This window comes from Bactrocera dorsalis, chromosome 3 (assembly GCF_023373825.1).
Source record: "Bactrocera dorsalis isolate Fly_Bdor chromosome 3, ASM2337382v1, whole genome shotgun sequence".
In the NCBI taxonomy this organism is placed as follows: Eukaryota; Metazoa; Arthropoda; class Insecta; order Diptera; family Tephritidae; genus Bactrocera; species Bactrocera dorsalis.
The window spans coordinates 46,269,560-46,290,717 of record NC_064305.1 but is presented as its reverse complement, the minus strand read 5'-3'; the positions used below and the strand labels follow the sequence as shown (position 1 = coordinate 46,290,717).

Genomic DNA, 21,158 nt, shown 5'->3' with positions numbered 1-21,158 from the left:
AGTTTAAAATTAATTTCTTGAATTGGCAAATTAGTATCTACATTCTTGATAAAAAATAAAGAAACTATCGCTAGATATACAAAATAATATTGTTAGCTATTCGACACGCATTATTGCTAAAAAAAATGCAAGTTAGTCAGTCAATGGTAGAGAGGAGCGATATTGCGATTTTTCGATATCTGTGATTTCAGTGATTGCTATTTTTAAATCACTGTGATTTTATATTGCTATTGCGATCGCAACTGAATCGACGTTAAAACGGAGACCTTTTGTTGTTGTTGTTGTAGCGGCAGATTCTGCCGATTTGACAGTCTTTGGCCGAATAAAAGTCCTACCAGTTACGTAAACCCGACTGTCGTAGGAACGACGGAACCTTTTGTCGTTATTTGCGGCAAATTCTCTTTTGGTTCCTGTAACTCGAGTCAAGTTTTTCCGCCTTTCTTTTCACTACATTTTCGCAAATGTTGGAGCGGTTCGGCTACCTGAAACTTAGAGCTTATTGCATAGTTCATTTGGTTCAAAGAAAAACTAATGACGGGAATTCCATAATCCATCAGAATGTTTTGAATACCCGCTAATAATATTTTCAAGACCAAATTAATAACGGGAGTTTCCTAATCTTTGGGAAAATATTAAAAACCCGTAATTTATTTATTCCATATTTTTTCTGAAATTAATTAATTACAATTCTGGTTTTAAATTAAATAATATTCAGTTAAACAAAATAATTATAAGAGCATCTTAATAAAAGAATAAATAAATATAAAACAGTAAAAGTAACTCCATTTTTATCAAAGTTCGTATAATTTATTACTAAGTGTTATTAAAAACTTAATTTAAATATTTATGAATATTGCAACCATGAAAAGAGTTTCAATTTGCACTCTAAGCTAATTTTTTAAATTCATCACAAAAGCTTTCAAATTTGGTTTTAACAATAAGTAAAATTAAAAATTTCATCTACTACTTCAAACATCTGCCATACTTCACTTCTTTTCCTTGATAAATTTCCTGCCATTATTAAAAATTATAAGAACGTTATACTCAAAACTTCAAACCGCTATGACGAAAAAAAGCATATACGCATATACATATGGGCCATTCCATCAATTGGCGACATGGTTTTGTACCCGTGGTTCTCCGATTTTGACGAAACTTTAGAATATCATAATATAGACTAAAATAAGAATATCTGTAAACTTTTTAGTGGCCAAAGTTGCTCCATTGTTTTTTGGCGCGCACTTCAAATTGAGATCAAACAAAAAAATGACTTTTTCTTTTATTTTTTAACGACCTCAAAATTGAGTGAAAAAAAATTTTGAAGTTTATGTAAAAAAAAATTTTTTTATGTAAAAAAAATCTCAGCTTTCTGATGAAAATATTTTCAAAATCCAAAAAAAATTTCATAATCCAAAAAAAAACATGTTTTTTCCAAAAATCCCGCTTTTTGTACTCTTCCCTCACTTTTTTTCAAAATTGACACTTTTATTCGATTCTTCATTAAATTTTACATAAGAATCAGTGTTCAAAAATATGGGACTCTGATCCCATGAACAGCAAAAAAAATTCAAAGTTGACGCTCAAAATCCAAAAAAAACATTATTTTCCAAAAAATCCAGTTTTTTTTGCTTTTCCACCAACTTTTTTTCAAAATTGACTTTTCCATTCGATTCCTTGTTAAATTTTACATAAGAATCAGTATTCAAAAATATGGGACTCTGATCCCATGAACAGCAAAAAAATGCAAAGTTGTCGCTATACGGCGTAGTCTGTTCGCTTAGAAGGTTGTGTGAAGGAGGTAAATGTGTAAATTGTATTCTTAGAATTTAGTTAATGAAGAAATCAGTATTCTCATTCATAAAAATATGATGTTAGTTTATATTGATATAATTTATGTCTTCATTCATTCTTTGTGCTTGGTACGATTTGTTATTTCAATGAACGGTGCTCTTAAATTTTACCGCTACTCTAAAAGCTGTTTAGTGGAATGAGATACGTACAGATGGCGTTCAGAGCGAAATAGACAGTCTTGTATATACTCGCTGCCACTTTTATTCCTGCATTGTGCAAGTATTGAAGATTTGTTATTGTTTGCTATTTAATATACAACACTTTGCCGGTCTTACCATTATGTGAATAGAATAAGCACTATTGTGATCTCAAAAATCGATCGCATAATTGCATCTGTATTATTTGAGGTATTGTGAAATTTGTTTGACGCTTGTATAGGGTACATGAATTTACCACATACCAAAAAGAAAATTTGTTGTAATCCGTTCAAAAAGCCAACCTCCCGTAAGTATCGTTAAATTAGATGTATTCCGAGTCTTAACATAAGAAATAACAATACAGCTTTTAGAGTAGTGGTAAAATTTAAGAGCACACCGTTCATTGAAATAACAAATCGTACCAAGCACAAAGAATGAATGAAGACATAAATTATATCAATATAAACTAACATCATATTTTTATGAATGAGAATACTGATTTCTTTATTAACTAAATTCTAAGAATACAATTTACACATTTACCTCCTTCACACAACCTTCTAAGCGAACAGACTACGCCGTATAGCGACAACTTTGCATTTTGTTGCTGTTCATGGGATCAGAGTCCCATATTTTTGAATACTGATTCTTATGTAAAATTTAACAAGGAATCGAATAAAAATGTCAATTTTGAAAAAAAAAGTGGGGGAAGAGCACAAAAAGCGGGATTTTTGGAAAAAACATGTTTTTTTTTGGATTATAAAATTTTTTTTGGATTTTGAAAATATTTTCATCAGAAAGCTGAGATTTTTTTTACATAAAAAATTTTTTTTTTACATAAACTTCAAAATTTTTTTTCACTCAATTTTGAGGTCGTTAAAAAATAAAAGAAAAAGTCATTTTTTTGTTTGATCTCAATTTGAAGTGCGCGCCAAAAAACAATGGAGCAACTTTGGCCACTAAAAAGTTTACAGATATTCTTATTTTAGTCTATATTATGATATTCTAAAGTTTCGTCAAAATCGGAGAACCACGGGTACAAAACCATGTCGCCAACTGATAGAATGGCTCATATATGTATATACATATATATACAACACTCTGAAGAAAGCTGCTACTTTTCTGCTATTTGCTATTGTGATCGCATGTACTGTACTATTAAAAATCATAGTTTCACAAATTTATTTTGAACTGCTATCGCAATTCACTGTTTCGAACTGCGATCGCAATTAACAGGTTCGAACTGCGATCGCAATTAACAAGTTCGAACTGCTATCGCAATCGCAGTTCATAGAAGCGAACTGCTATTTATAAAATGTGATCGCAGTTGCGATTTGCGATTTTTCAATCACAGTGAAAAAATCACCGGTAGTGAAATATCGCTCATCACTAGTCAATGGTGGTCAAGGGGCAAAAAAGACAAATAGTATCTTCCAAAAGCGTGTTGAATGGGCGCGGAGAAAAATACTAAGTCTCGGTTAAAATTTTCGAGGGAACATAAAAGCTGGACTGTATATGACTGGAAACGTGTAATCTGGTTTAACCGTTTTCAGTCGGATGGGAAGCAATATTGTTGGCGCAGGCCCGGCAAGAAACTTCAAAGACATCATGTCAAACAAACCGTGAAGCATGGAGGAGGAAATATATATAATAGTTTGGTGGAGCTTTCGTGGTGACATGTTGGGCCATTGCATAAGATTGGTGGCATTATGCGTAAAGAAAATTATTTACACATTTTGCAAACCTATCTTCTCAACTCCCCGAAAAGGAATAACTTTTCAACAAGATGGGGATCCCAGGCACACTGCGAAAATTGTTCAGGAATATTTGCGAAACGAAGTTAATGAAGTGTCCAGCTCAAAGCCCCGACCTTAATCCAATTGAGAACTTATGGTCAATTGTGAAACGACGGCACGGGCAGTACCAATTTGCCCCATCCAACCTTGACGACTTTGAAGGCGAATAGAAGTGGAGTGGAATCAAATTGCAAATAAAGTAGTACAGAATCTGGTAGAGAGTATGCCAAATCGCATCGAAAATGTTATAGATAATAAAGACCTTTGGACAAAATATTAATAATATTTCAATTTTCTCTTTTTTCATAAAGGGTCCAAAATTGAGTCCATGCGTTATGTTTTTGATTTTTGTTCTTAACCCACACATTTTTTCTCTCCTTCTTTAATTAGAAACGCATGTTTTATGTAAATACATATTCTTGGAAAAGAAGTTTTGTTATTTATTTCATGTTAAGGTTTTATGAGCGCTGAAACACGAAAATGTTGAGCGTGGAATCACTTTTACTCCCCACTGCATATGTTCAATGTCACTATGCTTCTCAGGGGTTGGTGATATATTGAATTTATGCTTCACTGGCTTTCTATCGTATTTCCCTAGCCTCTTCTTCTTTACTGGGGTGGACACCGCTTACGCGATTATAGACGAGTTAACAACAGCGCGCCAGTCGTTTCTTCTTTTCGCTACATGGCGCCAATTGGAGATTCCAAGCGAAGCCAGGTCCTTCTCCACCTGGTCTTTCCAACGGAGTGGAGGTCTCCCTCTTTCTCTGCCTCCCCCGGCTGTTACTGCGTTAAATACTTTCAGATCTGGAGTATTTTTGTTCATTCGGACAACAAAACAACAAGCGTAGCCACTGTCTTTTAAATCGCTGAACCATGTATGTCAACAGCGTCGTATATTTCATACCGCTCATCGTTCCATCGAATGCGATATTCGCCGTGGCCAACGCGTAAGGGACCATAAATCTTTCGCATAACCTTTCTCTCGAAACCTCGCAGCGTCGACTCATCAGTTGTTGCCATCGTCCATGCCTCTGCACCACATAGCAGGACGGGAATAATGAGTGACTTATAGTTTATGTTTTCGTTCGTCGAGAGCGGACTTTATTTTTCAATTGCCTTCTCAGTCCGAAGTGGCACCTGGTGGTTCTGCTTTGGATTTCCAATCTGGCATTATCTGTGGTGGTTACATTGGTTGCAAGATAGACGAAATTATCTACGACTTCAAAGTTATGACTGTCAACGGTGACGTGACACCCATTTGTTTTGCTTCCTTGTCCAGTCTGGAGAAAGCAGAACTAACGGCGCGGGTGTTGAGGCCGGTGACAACAATATCATCGGCATACGCCAGCAGCTGTACACTCTTATAAAAGATTGTACCTGCTCGATTAAGTTCTGCAGCTCGAATTATTTTCTCCAGCAGCAGTCGTCTTGTCTGAAACCTCGTTTGAGAGGTCCTTTCCGATCCTGACGGAGCTTTTGGTCTTGCTCAATGGCGGTTTACACACGTCGGATTTGATATACCAAATTCAGACATCGCGGCATAAAGGCAGCTCCTTTTCGTTCTGTCAAAAGCAGCTTTGAAATCGGCCAAGAGGTGGTGAATATCTGGTCAGTTGTTTATTTGCCGGGTCTAAAGCCCAATCAGTTTGTTGACGGTGGGATTTAATCTTTCACATAATGCGCTCGATAGAACCTTATGCGCGATGTTGAGGAGGCTTAACCCACGGTAGTTGGCGCAAATTCCAATCGTTGAACATGCTTTCATCTGACCATGTTTTAGAAAGACGCTGATGTATGCTACTTATCAGCTCTTTGCCGCCGTGTTTAAATAGCTCGGCCGGCAATCCATCGGCCCCCGCCGCTTTGTTGTTCTTCAAACGTGTGATTGCAATTCGAACTTCTTCATGGTAGGGCAATGGAGCGGCTGCTCCATCGTCATCGATTAGGGAATCGGGTTCGCCTTCTCCTGCCGTTGTACGTTCACTGCCATTCAGCAAGCTGGAGAAGTGTTCCCTCCATAATTTTAGTATGCTCTTGGCATCGGTTACTAGGTCACCTTTGGGAGTGCTACAAGAGCATGCTTCGATCTTCAAACCTTCTGTTTGCCGCCGTATTTTATGGTAGAATTTTCGAGCATCACTCCTTTTGGCCATACTCACGCATTTCGGTCTCATTCTTGCAACTCTCGGTCCCTCAGTTTCCTTATACCGAGTTTTTGACGAGTGCTCTCATCTCTCTATCTACTAAATCTTTTATAAATGAATTCGATTTTAGTATTTAAAGTAGCATGTTTTTCAAATTAATTGAAATTCTCGAATTAAGTCAATACTTGGGAAAAAGGCTACCAATCCTTTGGCATGTAATTTATCTTTCATAAAATTTAAAAGCTTATTTTTATCTGGTATTTTTAAACCAAGGCAAATATTATTCTTGTTTTGTAAGAATCGGTATTTGAGTTTTCAATAATTATTTGATATTTTAACATATTTATTGGTCGCTCTGTTATCCTAAAGAAATCTGTATTACCACTTACAGCGCTTTGCAATAATTAAGATCTTCATTAAATAGTTCAAGTAAATTGTAATCATTATCATAAGTTAGTCTACTCAGGCCTTTAGCAATAACGTTTTTTCATCTTTAATGTATAAAATGTCGAAGTCAAACTCACTCAGTTTAATTTTCTGCCTTTGCAATTTTGAATTAGGTTCCTTTATACTATTTAACCAAACCAATGGACGCTGATCTGTTGTAGTTGAGAATCTGCGACCAAAAAGATATTGGCGAAAATATTTAGTGGCCCACACTAGGGCTAACAACTTTTCCTCTATAGTACTGTAATGATTTTCTTGACTGGGAAATGAAATTATCTTGTTAGATTGCATAAGAGCTGCTCTTAGAGCAGAAGTACTTGCATCTGTGACAAGAGTAAAAGCTGTTGTGAAATCTCGGTAGATAAGAATATGGTAATTTCTGGTCATCAGTTTTAATTTACAGAAAGAATCTCTGTAACCTTCGTCATTAACGTTTATTTATGCGGCCTTTTTTAAAAACTTTATTAAATAATATGCTATTTTAGAGTAATCTTTCATGAATTGGCGATAGTGCAGCGTAATTAGCTATGGCCTTAACTTTTTCGGGCTTTGATTTAATGCCCTCAGGGGTAATAAAAACCACTGTGGCCCAAAAAACTCTGATTCCTTTGCAAGAAAAGTGCACTAGCTTCTACGTGATCTTCTAAGCTCATTGAAAATATTATAACATCATCCAAGTAAACCAAGCAATTCAAACCAATGTTTACTCTTAGTACGTTGTTTATAATCCTATGAAACGTAGCCGGTGCATTTCGAAGCCCAAATGGCATTCGTAAAAACTCATAGTGACCGATAGCTGTAGAAAGTGCATTTTTTCAATGCTTTCTGTGGTTAATTTCATTTGTAAAAGTTAAGTTATCATTTCTTTTATAAAAGACATTTTTATAAATATTTATTAAAATATCGAAATAAATTTTCCTTTTCGAAGATTTGCAAATGGTCAGTACGAATCATTGCTGCGATATTATGCGTGTCAACTTCACATCTGTGTATATTTCTTATAAACTGTATGTTTGTAAAGTCAATAATGCAGTTTAAACTCTTTAATATATTATTTCTTATGAGGCCATCAAACTTATTATTAAATTTACACTTTAAAAATTCGCTGAAATAATCTTTAAGTTTAAGTTCGTTAAATATTGGAAATTTATACAGCTTTCTTGTCAATGCATCTGTCCTTAAAGCTCTTGCTACTACATTAAATCCTTGCTTTCACTTCGGGTGACAAACATTGGGGTTAATCAAACTAAACCCATTGCCACTGTATCAATTATAATTTTTAAAGATTTCATAGGGGTGCTTATTGTCCTGTAAGGTATGTAGATGTGTTCGCTCGAAATGGGAATATTAGCACTGGAATTTCCAATTTCCATTGGTTTTATTTGTTGGCGTGTATTCGACGCCTTTATGAAAATTGTAAATTGTTTAATAGCCTGGTTTGATTTGGTAATCCAAAGCTACTTAAGTTATTATCTAATGCTATGTTCCCACCACAAATTTTAGATGATTAGATTACATTTATATTCTGCTGGTCACGATTGTCTCATGTCTCTAATTGTCACAATCGTAATTTAGTGATTCTGTTAGTCTGGATGTCTCATTTTGGCATTTTGGCAAATACAGTCTCAAAAATATTCACCAAGTAGTATGGTAAAAAGAAGGGCAGCAATCAGCTGTTTAGTTTTGCTGATTAGAGATGAGAGCATGCAATTAGTTTTTCTTTTATAAAATTTCAGCAGCAAAACTTCTTCTTAATAATTGCACAGTATAATTATTGAAAACTAATACTGAAATAGCTTACAATAAATGCTTAACATGTGCATTTTATCTGAATCAATTGTTAAGTAAATATAAAAAAATTTAACAACACTATTATTGATTAAGGGGGGAGCCTGATTTAGAGCTTAAAAAAAACGATTTTTTTTAATTGGCGGGCAGGATAAAAAAAAAACTAAACGTCGTATGGAAATGGGGCAAAGTTTATTATTTTTGGCATTAAATTATCTTCTATTTAAACTAAACAAAAGTAAGAAAAGTCGAGTTTGAACATATTTTTAAATAACATAAAGTAAAATGTTTTTGGTCAAAAACCACTTTTTTCAATTTTTAACAAATTTCTAAAATTTTTTTTGGAATTTTTTTAGTTTAACTAGAAGATAAATTATTACAAAATATGAATCTTTTTGAATTTTTGTTTCCGATAGAAATTGCGACCTAGATCCTGCCTGCCGTCCGACAAATGCACAAGCGAGATGCATCCGGCAATTGCTTCCAAAACGCAGATTATCAAAGATTTCGTATTCAAAAAATGTGTGAATAATGTTTATATATAACAAACCCTAGAAATTTTATTTTAATCACCCATTTCTTTCCTTCCCAAAAAAATCGATTTTTGAAGCCTCTAAATCAGGGTCCCCCCTTAACATATGTGTTCATCCTTACATTTGAGAATAATGGAAAAGGAAGGTAAGTAATTGGAAACAATACAAATTTCATTATTTTATGCTTATTATAGTACAGGGTAGGCCATTTAAAGTTGGCCCATCTGGCAACGCTGTAACTTTTAACAGCGCTGACAAATCGGCTAATGTCATACCGCGTTAGAAGCGTCATTCGAAGACAATTTATACCATGGAACAGTACACTCCAAAAGAACGCGCTGAAATTGTTCAGCTTTATATTCAAAATAACTTTTCAAAAAAAAAAAAACTCATCATGTCAGACGAGGCACATTTCTCGTTGAATGGAGGCGTAAACAAGCAAAATTGCCGATTTTATGCCACCGAAAATCCTCAATTAATTGAAGAACAGCCTCTTTACGACCAAAAAGTAACAGTTTGGTGCGGTGTTTGCGCGAATATGATCATCGGACCGTATTTTTTCGAAGACGATGATGGAGCCACGACAACAGTCAATGGTGAGCGTTATCGAGCCATGATAACGGATTTTGTGATACCCATTATTCGCGAAAATGACATGGATAACTTCTGGTTTCAACAGGACGGGGCTACATGCCATACAGCTCGACCAACAATCAATTTATTGCGACCATTTTTCCCCGGGCGATTGATATCGAAAAATGGTGATGTTGACTGGCCACCGAGATCACCAGATTTGACGCCACCAGACTTTTATTTGTGGGGTTATTTGAAATCCAAGGTATACGCTAATAAGCCAAAGACCTTAGCTCAACTGAAAGCCAACATTCGACGTGAAACAGCCGCCATATCATCCGAAACATTGGCCAAAGTCATGGAAAATGTCGAAAAAAGAGTGCATTTAGCTGTCAAAGCTAAAGGTGCCCATTTACGCGATCTAATTTTTAAATATTAGCTGAAACAAATCCCCTTGGACCAAAATAAATTATTTTTGAAATGAACAAAAAACATTGTTTTCTTTTGTTCTTTTTTTTTAGAAACAAATGGGTCAACTTTAAATGGCCTACCCTGTATATGTATAATGTGTATATTTTACAGATCATAATAAAACGTTGTGCACCTCGAAGGAGCATATCGAGTGCTAACTCAACTTTGTGCGGGTTCACCCAGAAATAAAATTACATAAAAACGACTCATCGCAGCTGAAAAGGGTTAAGGAGCTTTGGGAGGAACTATCCGAACAATTAAATGCCCTTAAAGAGCCCACCCGGAACCCCACCAAATGAAGAGAGGTCATTTTTAACCATAGATATTGGCATATGTATTCATGTCCTTTCTTTTACAGAATATGAGCCATTGGAAAAATTGATTACGGTCACGTGCAAGGAGAGCCAAGGCGCACAAGCTGGTGACAAGCGCGCGTCCCAGCTCAACATTTGAGCTCCCTGAAACAGAGCAGAGGGCGTTGGATACGTTGGGGTCAATCGCGTTTGATGGGTTGGCTGATGTACCAGCCATTGGCACAGAGGTAAGAATGGCAAGAAAGACCAACAGAGGGTGCGGAATTTATAATTGTTTTTTCTTTTTTTTTTTAATTAAGAAATTGTTTTTACAGCTACACCATCACCCCTGTTGACGACTTCGGATGCGTCCAAGGACGGCACTCCATCATCGTCCCGTACAAAAAGAATGACGACGGACGAAATGTTCACGAATTTTATGGATTTAATCAAAGGAAAGGCCGAGGAGGAGAAAGCTTTTCGAACTCAGACATTAGAATATAAAGAAACACATGGAATCTATTAATAATTTAGAGGCAGCCAAAGTGAAAATTAAAAAAGTACCTCTTTATTTATGTATATATGTATTATTTTATTGTTTTGTTTTTATTTATAAATTAAATAAAGGAAGTTTGAATTGAAGTAAATATTGGTAGAATTTTAATTATTTAATGTGTTAATGCTCCTTGCTGCTCTGCCTCGAGTATAATACTACCCCGAATGGATTTCAGAGATTGCTCCCACATTTTCAGGAAGTGATCGATATGGCAATATTTCGGTTTCATCTATAAAAATGCCACGTTTTTGTAATATATTGTGAAATATTGTACATTGAAATTTTTTTCATTTGGTGTTTCAGGGTTTGTCACCGGTGTAAGAAGCCATGGCTCCCATGGATATCCACAAAGGCTATTTAAAGGCTCCATCAGAGTGTTCTCTTATAAGCTTTATCCTTGCTGGCGAAGTAGTCCATATACCGGAGTCAAGACATAATCCGGGAAATTTTGCATTCACGTGCCGGAAAATTAGTTCATCGTCACAAACCTATTAGGAAAATTAGTTATTAATTAATTATTAAATATAATAATTTCCACTTCAACACTAATGCTATAATACCCTTTTCTGTTCATGTAATCATGCAGTGCAACTATGTTTGACAAGGCAGGTGCAATTATGCCAACATGAGTACAATTGCTCCAATTATACCCTTTATTCCAAATTTCGAATAAAATCTGGAATAAAATTGTTGTAGAGCGATTTATTTTCGCACTTCGCCGTGTTTACGCTCCATCACCAATTTACAAATATATTCAATGCTACGGGAAACGATGGGTTGGCTTATCACCGCGAAATATCCATTTCCCACGCAACACTGGTGTGTGCCATTGCATAAAAAATATAGAACTGTTATAAAGTACAGAAATTTGATTGCATGAAGACATACTGTTTCATTAATGTTAAAATGTAACTCACCAGAAGTTCAAATGGAATCGAGGTTTGCTGTTGGTAATACGGCTTGAGTTGTTGGCTGAGATCGCAGCACAAAGATTTTGAAAATCGAAAGAACTTCCTAAATGTATTATCTTCGTACAGGGATTTTCTTTGTTTTGCAAAACAGCCAGATTGCGGCTGTGCATGTAGCTAGAAGATAAGCACCTTGTTATCCATTATTGCAAAATTACAACTATTAATAAATTACCTCCTTTCCTCCTCTTGTTTTTTCATTACAAGATAAATTAGTCCAACTTCATCATCCATTAATTGCTCTTGTTTTTCTGTGGCCTGTGTGTGAGACTGCTCGCAGGCATTAATCTCTTCACTAATCTAGCCGTTCGCACTGCAGTTGGACATATGTTAAGACAGATGTGTTGGACAGATGTTAAAACAGATGTTTTTTCCATTCATGAATTCACATCGCTTAATATTTATAAAAAGAAAGCATTGTTATAAAGTATTTTGTTCTAAAAGCCGTCTTTTTTTAATATTTTCCATATAATGGTAATGATGGACGCATTTTTTTATTTTGGAAGTTGATTTTGAGGTGAATTCAGATTCATTGCGTTTACTTCATTTGTTCGTTTACCTTTTTTCTCTTTGTAGTGTGCTAAAGAGGATGGAGTCATGTGTAGAAGTTCATGCAAGTGAGGAAAGTTCTCTGATCGCCATTCACTTGGGAGTGACCAGAAACGATATGGCTCAAGCAGCTCACGACTTCCGGTCTTTGACCAAGTATCCTCTGGGTAGCCTAAGAATATCACTTTGAAGGCGAGATAAAGTGAGAAGGCGAAACATTCCCTGCATAGGGTTGTGCGCTGGGTTTGGGACCCGCCACTTAAAAAAACAACCCCAAAGAAAAATAACAATCAGCCTCGGGTAAGAGAGCCCCTTTTGATGACGACCATGGCAAACGAAATAAGGACTATGATTTGGGGGCATGCACCTGGAATGTCTAATCCCTTAATTGGGAAGGTGCCGCTGCCCCGCTGGTTGATGTCCTCGTTAGAGCGAAGGCTGACATCACTGCCGTCCAAGAAATGCGATGGATGGGGCAAGGACAGATACGAGTAGGTCCTTGTGGCATTTACTACAGTGGCCATATAAAGGAGCGCTAGCCCCTCTACCTTGGTAGGCACCTTGCCGTGGTGTAGAGGCTTAGTCGCAAGGCATACTCGGCGCCCCCCAACCGGTATGGATAGTGCTGATTAGCGCTATTCAGGCGGGTTGTCGGGAGCTGCATGCGTGCGACGACCAAGGTCTACCACCTCCTAATCCAGGGTGTCATGCGACCCGTGCCCATTGGATGATTTGCAGCCAGGAGGTAAATTCGGCTGTATTTTAACGGAGCCTTCCCAACACCGGGCCGAATTGGGAAGTAACGGTGGCCTTACCACGCCAAGGGGCTCTGGTGTGACCTTCCCGTTCCCCATATAGACTATAGACCCGACAGCTCACCTTGTTGAGCCAAGGGTCGTACGAACAAGATGAACGACCAAAAACAAAAAATAACAACAACAAAACCGGATTTGATGACGGACAAAGGCCAACGACAGAGGACAACGGTAGCGGATACGGAGAAGGAAACTGTAGCAGCGGAAGGCAAGGGGGGTCGAGGTGCCAGGCCTAAGCCTAAATACTTTGACGATCTCACGCCAGAGGAGCGCTCGCTGTTCGAGGAGCACGCCAGGGAGGATGACGACGACGTGCCCTCTGGCAGCGGAGCTCACCTGGGGGGTACGCCTGGAGCTGAAGCAGTACCTAGGAGCATCGGCAAATCCCCTGCCGGAGGGTGCAGTGGGTCGGCCTCTGGTGAATCGAGTCGGGCAGAGCCTGACGGCGCCAAGAGGAGAAGGAGGAGAAGGCGCAGGAGAGGTGGGCAACGCCCCCTCCCAGAAGCTGGCCAACCCGGCGGGGGTGGGGATCCACGTAGGAGAGGAATGAGTGGCTCCACCATTAGGTGGTACCTACGCCACCTACATGATGGGAAAACCCCGGAGGAGGCGGAGGCTCTAGCCAGGAGCAAGAGCCAAAGGAGTAACGTCAACCCGGCGACTGGACGCGACCACAATGTGCCAGCTCGCGCGCAGGGCAGCGGCAGCGGCGGCCGTGGCCCGGTCAGCACTACGCTGTCCGTGCGGCGGGGCGACAGCAGGGCATTGCCCGCAGGCACAAGCGCCCAGGCCGAAAAACGGAAAAGCGGCCAAATCACGCCACAGGAGCCCCCACGATCCAAGAGGGTGCGGGGCACAGACGTAAAGGAAACCGGGGGCCAACAACCTGGATCGGCTCCTCACCGGGTGGAGGAGGTGCGGCGCGGGTATGCGGACGCTGTCAGAGGCATCCGCATGGCTGTTCTGCCTCTCAAGTACCCGGCGGAGGCGCTAAAACCGGAGGAGCTTACCGTGCTGCAGGACATCCTCATGGACGAGGTGTGTCAAGGAGTGGACTACACGGCGTCCTTCCTGGGCATCGACTTCAGGGGAGGTATGATGCAGGTAGACTGCCATGACGAGTCGTCCGCCAACTGGCTGAAGGAGCACGCTCCAAAGCTGGGAGGCTGGACGGGCCCTGTCCTCTGTGCGAAGAGGGTGGAGGACGTGCCAATCATGCACAGCATGACAGTTTTCCTCCCTCGGTGTGGGGACAGGTCCTACGAGTACGCCCTGAGTCTGGTGAGGAACCAGAACAGGGGGCTCAGTATCTCGGCCTGGTGTGTCGCCAGTAGCAAGAAAGAAAAGCTAGGCGATATGGAGGGTTGGAGGTTGAACGTGTTTATTGACGACGAGTCATACAAGTACGTTCGGGCCGCGGGCTTCCGCCTGTTTTACAGGTATAGCACGGTCGTTATGCGGCCGTACAAGACTGCTGACGCCGGGAGCAAGGAAGCCAAGACGCCCGCGCCTCCACAGGACAAAGGCGTCGTTAGCCAGGCAGTGCCGGTATCCGCCTCGGAGGAAACGAAGATGGAGGTGGACGAGTCGTCGGAGCAGCCCTGCGGGAGCAGGACTGAACTGGCAGTGCCAGGGCCGGCTTCAGACGTCCCCGACGATGGCCGGAGCATGGAGCTACCCTCAACACAGGAGCTCCTAGACGGACTTGGAGACTCAATCGACAGCAGCGCGGTTGACGGCAGGGTAGAGGATCTTTCACTCCTCGAGCCCAACTTATGATGGCCGTCAACATGGAGATTGCCCAAGTGAACCTGCATCATGCGGCGGCAGCCTCCGCTGTCATAACAAGCAGGTTCACTGCGGATAAACTGGGCACGCTGCTGATCCAAGAGCCTTGGATCCATAAAGGCGAGGTAAAGGGCCTCAAGACGGAGGCAAACAAGGTAATCTGGGACCTCTCAAGCGAGAGGCCTAGGACGTGTATAGTTGTCAGAAGCAATATTGATTTCTTTTGCATTTCAGAGTTTCTGACGCAGGACTTGGTGGCGGTGCAGGCTAGGGACAGTGAGGGCAAAGACTTCGTCCTAGCCTCAGCATACTTTCCGGGAGAGGCAGCAACGGCACCCCCGGAGGCGGTGGAAAGGTTGGTGGAGCACTGCAGGCTGCACAAGCTCCCGCTTATCATCGGCTGCGATGCGAACGCCCACCACACGGAATGGGGCAGTACCGACTGCAACGCGAGAGGTGAGTCCCTTTTAGAATATCTAGTAGGTAGAAATTTAGCGGTAGAGAATGTAGGGTGCGAACCCACATTCGTAACTATAAGCAGGAGGGAGGTGCTAGACATCACCCTCAGTAATGAGCCGGCAACAGGGATGGTCTCGCAGTGGAGAGTCTCAACGGAGCCCTCCCTGTCGGACCATAGAATTGTAAGGTTCGAGCTGAGGGCAGAGGTCAAGCTATTCCCCCCTAGACGCAACCCTCGAAGGACCAACTGGGTTACCTTCAAGGAGAGGCTGGACGAGGAGTTAAGGAGGAAGGGGCAGACTGACAATAGCGCCACGGGCCGGGGCATTGAGGTCAGATTGACCGCACTTAGTGAGTCCATTATTAGCGCGTATAACGACAGCTGCCCCTTAGTTGCACCCACAGACAGGCGCAAATGCTCTTGGTGGACACGGAAACTCGCAGACCTGAGGAAGAAAGTACGGAGGCTATTTAATAAGGCAAAACGTACGGGGGTCTGGGAGGAGTACAGGAGCAACCTGACGTTATATAATAAAGAAATCAGGTCTGCAAAACAGGCTAGCTTCAGGAGATTCTGTGAAAACGTCTCCTCCACACCAGAAGCTGCCAGGCTGCACAAAGCTCTGGCTAAAGGGAAGACGGACACAGTGCTAGCCATCAAAAGGAACGACGGGACATTCACGACCAGCGCGGAGGACAGAGCTACAGAGCTCCTGCGTGCTCACTTCCCGGAGACTGTCCCGGTTTATCGGTGTCTGCCCTCATCCGAACATAGGCCGTCCCGCACTGATTGGGCTATCGCCAAACAGCTGTTTACTGCGGACTCGATCAGGTGGGCAATGGCCTCGTTCGAAAGGTTCAAGTCTCCAGGAGTGGACGGCATCTTCCCAGCGCTTCTACAACAGGGTGAGCAGATTCTGTTGCCACACCTGATTAGGCTGCTGAGGGAGAGCCTGGCGCTGGCCTACATCCCAGAATCATGGAGGACAGCTGAGGTAATCTTCATACCGAAAGTGGGGAGGAAGGACTACTCGTTGACCAAATCGTTCAGACCGATTAGCCTAACCTCCTTCCTACTGAAAACTATGGAGAAGATTATAGATCATCATCTAAGGTCTAAGGCGCTGAGGACCGTACCCCTGCATGCAGCTCAGCATGCATACAGAGCTGGCAGATCAACCAGCACAGCTCTGTACCAGTTGACCTCCGAAATAGAGAGTTCACTGGAGAAAGGGGAAGTCATGCTATGCGCCTTCCTGGATATTGAAGGAGCTTTTGACAACACTTCTCATAGAAGTGTGGCAATGGCACTGGAAGGTAGGAATGTGGCGGCACCAGTGCGTAGATGGATAGAGGCGGTACTCCGCACCAGGATTGCTGAGACCACTGCAGGGGGCACAAAGATTCGCCTAGGCACAACAAGGGGCTGTCCGCAGGGTGGTGTACTATCGCCCTTGCTGTGGAGCCTTGTCGTGGATGACCTGTTAGCACTGCTAACCGACAACGGCATCCGCTGCCAGGGATATGCGGACGATATTGTGATCATAGCGAAAGGCAAGTTCGAGGACACTCTCTGTGACCTAGTGAAACGAGGTCTAAATCTGGCAAAGGAGTGGTGCAGGGGAGTTGATCTCAGCATCAACCCCTCGAAGACCACCATCGTCCCTTTTACAAGGCGAAGATCCCTACCCGGGCTTAGAAACCTCACACTTGGGGGGAGAGTGATTGAGATGACCAGCAATGTTAAATATCTCGGTCTCACTCTGGATTCCACTTTGCGGTGGAAGCAGCATGTGGACCAAACCTTGGTCAAGGCGACAAAGGCTTTAATGGTGTGCAATCGGCTGGCAGGTAAATCCTGGGGTTGCAAGCCTAGGATTGTCAGATGGTTGTATACCATGATTGTGCGACCGATCGTGACATATGGAGCGGTGTCCTGGGCCTCTGTGGCGGCATAGGCCTCGGTGGTGATGAGACTATCGAGGCTCCAACGGCTAGCATGCGTCTGCATGACGGGCGCTATGCGAACCTGCCCAACAGCGGCGCTGGAGGTCCTGTTGGAACTCACACCGCTCCACATAGTGATCGGCCAAGTAGCCAAGCATTCACTCCTGCAAATAACGGCAGAGGGATGCGGTAAAGGAAAAATAATCTCGACCCTGAGGATGGAGGTGATAAGTGGCGATAATCCAATTGCCCTCCTCCCGAAGGACGGGATTACAAAGACAGTTAACTTCACGAGAAAATTCAAGGTAACCCTGGGCAGCAAGAACGAGTGGAATGACTCCACTCTTGAGCTGTTGCTGAGGGACAGTACACTAAAGTGGTACACCGATGGCTCGAAGACGTCGGAAGGTATTGGTGCAGGGATCGCGGGCCCACGCACAAGGCTATCCATACCGATGGGCCGCTTCCCAAGTATCTTCCAGGCCGAAGTCTTAGCAATAAGTCGGTGTACAGAGATAAACCTCCACCGCGGCTATCGCAATGAGCGGATAACCATACTCAGCGATAGCCAAGCGGCACTAAAAGCGATCTCGGCCTACGAGATCAAATCGCAGCTAGTGCAGGAGTGTAGAGAACGGCTAAGCAGCCTAGCGGAATTGAATCAGGTGCACCTAGTTTGGGTACCTGGTCATAGAGGCATAGCCGGAAATGAACTGGCTGACGAGCTCGCCCGCTCTGCAGCCTCCACAAGTATGGTAGGGCCCGAACCATTTCCCGGGGTGGGCCCCCATACGATTAAGGAGCTGCTCCGCAAAGAGGAAAGAGAGGGCAGAGAAGGTCATTGGCAGCGGGCGCATGGCATGCGGCATGCAAAGCTGCTGATAGGGGGGTACAACCTCAAAAGGTTTAAATCAATAATCAACCTCCCAAGGATCAAGCTCAGGCTCCTGGTCGCATTCTACACCGGCCACTGCAAGTTGAAAAGGCATATGTACAATTTAGGACTTGCCTCTTGCTCTAACTGCCGGTTCTGCGACAGGGAACCTGAAACCCCGGAGCACCTGCTGATCGATTGCATTGCAGTCTGCAGACGCAGGTCTAAGGCCCTTGGAACTACATTTCCGGATAGGGATCACATCGACTCACTAGCTCCCAGCAAAATGTTAAAATTCATCGAATTGCTGGGGCTTGGTGAGTTGCTGTGAGTTAGGAGAGGGCACAATAGACCCAAGGTCGCAGTGCTTACCTCAATTTATTCTATTGTCTATTGTCTATTACTAGCCACAATTCGCATCAAAGCGAGGTTCTTAAACATATCGCTGATTTGCGCCCACGCCCCGACGGAAGAGAAGGACGATGTGACCAAAGATGCCTTCTATGAGCGTTTGTAGCGCGCCTATGTGAGCCGTCCCCGCCACGATGTCAAAATCGTGCTTGGCGACTTTAACGCCTGCCCGACGAGACATCCACATATGGGTTGAGGCTGATTGACTTCGCCCGGGCCCGAAATATGGTTATCTGTGGTACTAGATTCCAGCACAAGAAAATACATCAAGCTACTTGGCTGTCTCCGGATCGAAAAGCCACCAACCAGGTTGATCATGTTGTGATAGACAGAAGACACGTCTCCAGTGTTCTAGACGTGCGTACGCTTCGAGGTCTTAACATCGACTCGGACCACTATATTGTTGCAGCCAAGATTCACACCCGCCTCTGTGCAGCAAACAACGCACGTCAGCAATCAAACAGAAGGTTCGACGTCGAGAAGCCGCATTCACAACAGACAGCCGAACGATTTTCTACTCAGCTTGCACTCCTGCTCTCTGAGAGCATTCGTAAACAACTCTGTAAAAGGGAACTGTAGGACGGCATTTCACACTCCTTACGTTCAGCTGCAACCGAAACCATTGGTTTTTGGAAAGTGCAAAAGAACAGCTGGTATGACGAGAAGTGCCGTGTCGCAGCGGAGAGAAAACAGGCTGCCTACCTCGCAACGTTACGATCGACCACAACACGTGAGGGATGAGATAGATACTGAGAGTTTAAGAAAAAGAAAGAGGCTGAAATGCGTGAGTATAAAGAGCTTGATAAGCTGGCCGACAGGGGTAGTGCTCGAAAATTCTACGAAAAAATGCGGCGGCTTACAAAAGGTTTCAAGACCGGAGCGTACTCTTGTAGAACCCCTAAAGGTGATCTAGTCACCGATGCCCAAAGCATACTTAAATTATGGAGGGAACACTTCTCCAGCCTGCTGAGTGGCAGTGAACGTACAACGCCAGGAGAAGCCGAACCCGATTCCCCAATCGATGACGATGGAGCAGACGTTGCATCACCCGACCATGAAGAAGTTCGAATAGCAATTACCCGCCTGAAGAACAACAAATCGGCGGGGCCGATGGATTGCCGGCCAAGCTATTCAAACATGGCGGCGAATAACTGATAAGGAGCATGCATCAGCTTTTTTGTAAAATATGGTCGGACGAAAGCATGCCCAACGATTGGAATTTAAGTGTACTCTGCCCAATCCATGAAAAAGGAGACTCCACAATCTGCGCCAACTATCGTGGGATAAGCCTCCTCAACATCGCATACAAGGTTCTATCGAGCGTACTGTTTGAAAGATTAAAGTCCACCGTCAACAAACTGATTGAACCTTATCAGTGTGGCTTTCGACCTGGCAAATCAACAACCGACTAGATATTCACCGTCTTGGAAAAGACCCGTGAAAGGAGAATCGGCACACACCACCTCTTCGTAGATTTCAAAGCTGCTTTCGACAGCACGAAAAGAAGCTGCCTTTATGCCGCGATGTCTGAATTTGGTATTCCCAGAAAAGGCGACTCCCTATCGTGCGACTTCTTCAACCTGCTGCTGGAGAAAATTATTCGAGCTGCAGAACTTAATATAGCAGGTACAATCTTTTATAAGAGTGTACAGCTGCTGGCGCATGCCGATGATATCATTGATATCATCGGCCTCAACACCCGCGCCGTTAGTTCTGCTTTCTCCAGACTGGGCAAGGAAGCAAAACAAATAAGTCTGGCAGTGAACGAGGGCAAGACGAAATATCTCCTGTCATCAAACAAATAATCGTCGCACTCACGACTTGGCTCTCACGTCACTGTTGACAGTTATAACTTTAAAGTCGTAGATAATTTCGTCTGTCTTGGAACCAGCGTAAACACCACTAACAATGTCAGCCTGGAAATCCAACGTAGGATAACTCTTGGCAACAGATGCTACTTCGGACTGACAAAACTCTATAAGTCACTAATAATTCCCGTCCTGCTATATGGTGCAGAGGCTTGGATGATGACAACAACTGATGAGTCGACGTTGCGAGTTTTCGAGAGAAGGTTCTGCGAAATATTTATGGTCCCTTACGCGTTGGCCACGGCGAATATCGCATTTGATGGAACGATGAGCTGTACGATATATACGACGACATTGACATAGTTCAGCGAATTAAAAGACAGCAATTTTGTAAAGTCAAAAAGACTGTGCTCAAACAGCTTATCACATGCTCACATGCTTAAAAATTATGAAAACAAATCTAATTGCGTTTATTGACACAAACGACATCATTCGATGCTTCACATAAATAATTTTTCCAGCTCACCCCCAAACAGCGTAAGTAAAAGAGCCACGGGTTTAGTTTCAACAATAAATCTCGAAGTGCCAAATCCACAAAATTGCCAAGAAGCACCATGCAGCTCAAAAGCATTAAAACCACAAACGCTACACAGCGAAAATCGAAGTAGGTTACTACTACCCACAGCAGTCGTCTCCATCGAGCATGGAGGAGAACTGTTTAAGCTAAGGGCCCTAATAGACCAAGGCTCACAACGATCTTTCATAGCGTCTAGGGCACAAAATAGGTTAAAACTGCCAACAAAACAAGCCAATTTTGAAATTATGGGAATGGGCGGAAGAGTAGTTCAAAACTCTAATCAAATCTGCCCCATTACACTATTTTCCGAAGCAGAAGCACCTAACAAATAACAAATATGCTTCCAATAAAATAACAAGCATTAGGGGAA

The 21,158-nt window shown here is 42.5% G+C and overlaps 1 pseudogene; it reads right to left on the bottom strand.

Annotated features, from left to right (window-relative positions):
- Window positions 1–11,061: 11,061 nt before the first annotated feature.
- LOC125777599 (uncharacterized) lies at window positions 11,062–11,761 on the bottom strand (annotated as a pseudogene).
- Between the last annotated feature and the right edge of the window lie 9,397 nt (window positions 11,762–21,158).